Source organism: Macaca thibetana, chromosome 5 (assembly GCF_024542745.1).
Source record: "Macaca thibetana thibetana isolate TM-01 chromosome 5, ASM2454274v1, whole genome shotgun sequence".
NCBI lineage: Eukaryota > Metazoa > Chordata > Mammalia > Primates > Cercopithecidae > Macaca > Macaca thibetana.
In genome coordinates this window covers 171,575,665-171,581,664 of record NC_065582.1, presented here as the reverse complement: position 1 = coordinate 171,581,664, position 6,000 = coordinate 171,575,665, and positions in this window count along the sequence as shown.

The window sequence follows — 6,000 nt, the reverse complement described above, 5'->3', positions numbered from 1 at the left end:
AATAAGACCAGTTTATAGATAATAATTCAAAACAACTACCAAATCGCAGTACATTTCAATATTTTCTAACATTTATCAGACATATATCTGTGATACGATAATATGAGGACAACTCACAGCATGTCTGAAGATCAATAAATCATCATAATTTTTGCCAAATACTATAGCATTTGCTTTTCTGAACAGAGCACGCAAGCTGAAGAGGAAGAGTCAGAATTCTCAAGATAACTGCGGAAATTATTTTCCGGATTTTTTTTCTAAATCAATTTTGTAATAAAATGCAACATTTTTACATGTACAGTTCAATGAGTTGTGACCACTGTCTACCATTGTAACCAACACCACAATCAAGACATAGGAAATTCCTGTCACCCTCTAATGCTTTGCTGGAGCCCCTTTGCTTTCAGTTCTACTCCTACCCCCAGTCCAGGCAACTAGTGATCGACTTTGTCATTATTGATTGGTTTTGCCTGTTCTAGAATTTCATGAAATCACACAGTATCTTCTCTTTTGTAGCTGGTTTCTCTGGCTCAGCATAGTGTTTATGAGAGTTGCCCATGTTACAAATATCAGATAGGATTTACACAATTTATTTATTTATTCACCTATTGATGGACATTTCAGTTGTTTCCAGTTTTATTGCTGATATGATTTGACTGTGTTCCCACCCAAATCTCACCTTGACTTGTAATAATCCCACCGTGTCAAGGGCGGGACAAGGTGAACATAATTGAATCATGGGGGTAGGTTCCCCCATACGGTTCTCATGGCAGTGAATAAGTTTCATGAGATCTGATGGTTTTACAAATGAGGTTCTCCTGCACAAGCTCTCTTTGCCTGTTGCCATGTGAGATGCAACTTTGCTCCTCATTCACCTTCCGCCATGATTGTGGGGCTTCCCCAGCCATGTGGAACTGTGAGTTAACCTCTTTCCTTTACAAATTACCCAGTCTCAGATATGTCTTTATTAGCAGTATGAGAACAGACTAATACAATTGCTGAGTAGTGTCATATCATATGGATGTAACATAGATATATCACAAATTGTTCATTTATTTGCTTATAGATGGATATTGTATTTCCATTGTTTTGCTATCATAAACTAGGCTGCTATGAATATTTTTTATTAACTTCCTGTTGACTGGGTGGTGGCTTACATCTGTAATCTGAACACTTTTGGAGGCCAAGGTGGGAGGATTACTTGAGCTCACAAATTTGAGATTAGCCTGGGCAACAAAGTGAGACCCTGTCTCTATCAAAAAAAAAAAATTGTTTAAATTAGCCAGGTGTAGTGGCATGTACCTCTGGTCCTAGCTACATAGGAGGCTGAAGCAGGAGGATAGCTTGGGCCCAGGAGGTCGAGCCTACAGTGAGCCATGTTTGTACCACTGCACACCAGCCTGGGTGACACAGCAAGACCCTGTCTTAAAAAAAAAAAAAAAAACTATTGTAGACATGTTATTATTTCATTTATCTTGGTTAAATAACCTAAGAATGGAATTGCTAGATTTCATGATAAGGGTATATTTAAGTTTTTATGAAAGTGCCAAACAGTGGTTGTCCCATTTTATACTCTCATCAGCACTGCATCAGAGTTCTAGTTGTTCCATACACTTGTCAGCTTTTGGCACTGTTAATCTTACATTTTAGCCATGATATTTAGCCAGGTATGTAGTGTTGCATTACTATATTTTAAACTTGCATTTCCCTAATGAGATGGACATTTAAGATGTGTTTTAAGATCAGAAGAAATGACAACTGGACTCAGGAGCAAAGAAGGAAGGTTAATGGGTAGAGTTACCATATATTCTGGTGTGTGAAGGACAGTCTTAGTTTACACTTAGTACTCTGGTGTAATACTGCATTAGTCAGCTCAGGCTGTCATAACACAACACCATAGTCTAGGTGGCTTAAACAACAGAAATTTATTTCTCATGGCTCTGGAATTGGCCAAGTTCAAGATCAAGGTGCCCGTCATTCAGTTCCCCAATAAAAGTTTTCTTTCTTGTTTGGAGACAGCTGCCTCCTCTCTGTGTCCTCACGTGTCAGAAAGTGAAGAAGCAAGCTCTCTCATGTTTCTTCTTATGAGGGCAATAATCCCTTCATGAGGGCCACCCTTATGACCTCATCCTAACTAAATTACCTCACAAAGGTCCCACCTCCAAATATCATCACATTGGAAGATAGGGCTTCAACATGTGAATTGGGAGGACACAGCTCACCTCATAGTCTTGTAATGGCAAGGCTTTGAATTAAGTTTTGCTGTTCAATGTGTGATGTAATCCATCTCTTCCCAAAGCCTTTAGTAAATGTACGTCTCTCATCAACTTTTAAGGTTGGATTTGTGTTTATAAGTCTGGTCCCAATAGCAGCTTGCCCAACAAGACCCTTTCACATTCATGCTACAATTAATGTAGGCTTCAATTATATTAAAAAGTATGCCCTACTAATAAGAATGATATAATGAACTTTGGAGACTAAGAGGGGGAAGGTTGGGAGTGGGTGAAGGATAAAAGATTACAAATTGGGTACAGTGTATACTGCTTGGGTGGCGATGTACTAAAATCTCAGAAATCACCACTAAAGAATTTATCCCTGTAACCGAAAACTACATGTACCCAAAAAATTATTGAAATAAAAAGTATGCACTACTCTATGCTTCATATTATTGAACCATTAGCTTTCTTCTAGATACAGTCTGGTATTTTGGTTTGAAGAATGAAGCTTACAGCATAAATTGTGATGCAAATTTCAAAAAATAATATTATAAATGAAAATACATAATATCAAGTCTGGGCTAATTTGAAAATAAATTTGAACATTTATCCTCTCATAGGTTTCTATAACATTTTCTTTTGGCCCTTTGCAAATTGAAAGAATCATACTCCATAATCAGGTATGAGTTTATTCATGAAAGCAAAATAAAAGTTGAACCAAGGATTCTGTCCATTCCTGAGACCAAATCCAAGCAAACATGTTTTTTTGACTTTCTTCCCATTCCTCGTTCATTCTGGTAATTATCATCAGAATGTAATCATTTCAATTTCATATTATCTCTTTCTCATTATAATGAGGTTCACAAGGTAATGCCCAGCCCCAAGCATTGTATCTGATACCACTTAATGATAGTTTGAAAATGGGTGAAAGAATGCATGCACACCTGAAATTTACTTCCTAAGTCTGACCACCTTTTCACTACCTAACCTTTTGAATGGTTTCAGTCTTGTGTGGCTTCCTTTGGCATTTTAAAAATATGTACATAAACACAAGATATTGTGTGAAGCACCATGGATAATAGAAAGTTACAAAAGTTCAAGACATAATCCCAGCCCTTGAGAAACTTAGACTTTAGTATAGGAAAATAAAAACCACACACACACACAAAGGCACATACATGAAGAGCTATGACCTGAAGCAGAAAGTGGTAAGTACCCCGTGAGTGAGATAAACTACTGCAGCTTGACAGCATTGAGAGTCCTTGTAAGCAGGGCTTTACTCTGCCAAGAGAACTATGCATGCAAGAATTAATAGCCAAGTGAGGGATAAAGTCATGCTTTTATTAACAGCTGAGCCAGTGCCCGTTAATACCACCCTCTGGTCGGGGAGAAGAAAAACTGATCTCTGGGAGTGGTGTTGAAAAGCACAAGGCTTATGCTTCGAAGTTGAAGCAAACCTTGCTACTCTCAGCCTCTAACCCCTTAATCTGCAAAGCCAGTGCTAAATCCAGGTTTTGTTTTCTTTTTAATCAACTGTACAGACCCGAGATCTAAAACACACTTAAATAATGGTGGATTCACTCTGTAGGGAGATGACTTGCCTGTAACTAAATGAAAACAGAAAATTGAAAATCATCCACCTCACCTGAGGACAGGGAAAAAAATGTAGACAAGAGGATTGCCCACCCTAAGAAGATAAATAATTCCTTGTTCCACCACAGAATAGGAAGAGAATTCAGCCAAAGAAGCCCTAAATGTTCAAGGTTGCATCCCCACAAATAGTGAATCATGGCCAGTGAATTTACCAAGCAGATGATAATGCCTTTTCTGTTAGAGGGAAACTAGACAAGGGAAAGAAGATTATGGAAAGGGAAGGCATGTATCATTATATGAATGTGCTTTGCACAATATTTGTACCATAACGTGCTCCTCAAGTTAGCATTCTTTGAATCAAGTGTTTTCTTGTAAAACATAGAATATTTTACCCGTCAGTAGAAGACTGAATGCACCAATGGTACCACTATTTTCCATCTTCCTGTATCCATGTCATTTGGTGGACTCTTATCACTGACTTTTGGTCTTGAGCATGACATTTGTGTTAGCCAATGGGTCAATAGCAAACTTGATGCAAACAAAGACTTGAAAAAGTACTTGAATATTTCCAGATTTTCCCTTGGGCTCCTCAATTGCCTGAGAACATGTCCAGACTATCCTGCTGGAGGATGAGACACACAGAGCAGAGCCAGTTACCCAGCCAAGGCCATCCTAGACCAACCAACAGCCAGAAGACCACTAGACATGTGATAGCCTTAGCCAAGACCATAACTGCCCACCCAAGCACAGCCAAGATCAGCAAAACTCCCCAGGCAACCCACAGATTTATGAGGAATAATAAAAGGTTACTATTTTAAGTCACTACGTTTGGGGGGTTCTTTAATATGGAAATAGTTAATTGACATACCCCTCTTGGAGATTCCCATATATAACTACGATCTTCCAAACTTCTTTTACCATGGAGCATTTTAAGAGTATGATTCCACAGACAATACTCCAGGGAAACACTAGATTTTTTAAAAATGTAATAATAGAAATGCTCCACGGTGCCAATTTTAGAGATATAATAAAGAAAAGACAATGTGGATTTGATGACTGAATGTTTTGGGGAAGAAGAGGAAGTAAAACCAATAACATGTGTTTAAAATCCTAACCACTTGAGAGGACTGTGGTATTAATGACAGAATTAGGCAACTCAGGAAGAGTGGGTTTAAGGGAAAAAAGTTGTGATACAGTTTGAGATATCAAACCTGAAGGAAATGCACTACCTCCAGGAAGTGAGATCCTGCAAGCCTTAGAAAAGCACAAATGATGCCAAAGGAGAGGTTGGATTGTCCTGTAGATTCTAAATGGTGAACACCTGACCCATGAAAGGAGACCATGCAGAGGATGAGAGTCAAGGGCTAATTAAGGCACCTCACATAGGTGTAATACAGGTGGCCACAATATGCAGAGGCCAAAAGTGGGAAAATGACTTCTCAAGTCCAATAGCAGAGTTGAGTCTATAACTCAGACTTTTGATTTCTTGGTCACCTTACCACACTGCTCATGAGTCATTTAACCACTAATTAGATATTGGCTCACTGGAGGGCAGCCAACCAAGATAGTAACCTAATTGAAATCATATTGCATGAAGAACATTTAAAATCATTGAACTTGAAGAAAGGGAGGTAAAGTTGGTGGGTATGGGGGAGGCTGAAAATTGCCTTTGGATATCTGAAAGGCTCTTGCGTGTGGAAAACAGAGCAGAAACAGTCACTGTTGCTCAGAGAATTATTCTGATGCCATGTGAAGCCATGGCCCCCTTCCCTAGGAGCAGTCCAGCAGAAGTGGTGTGGTCATCTGCCAAGGACATGCAGATGGATCAGGAATAGAGTGAGAGAGTGAATTAAAATACTCTCAAGTCTTATTCCAAATCTCTGATCCTACAGTCTACAAACAGATCCTTTCTAGTCTCCTTTTCTAGTTTTGACTATCTGCAATAAGTTGACCTGCTACCCTAAATCACCAAGGAAGTATAAAGAAGCCTTCAGATTTGCTCACCATGGTCAAAACCTATGAAAAGTGATTCAGAGACTACAAACTCAAAGACATGACTTCCGTGTCTCCAGTACTCCACAGTGACAAGCACATGGTGGGCATCTGTGTGCCATCTGACAATTGGGAAAAAGCTCAGCACCTCCTGAGTGGCTTCCCTTTGAAGTTGGGTTGGATCATTTTCTACCACCCT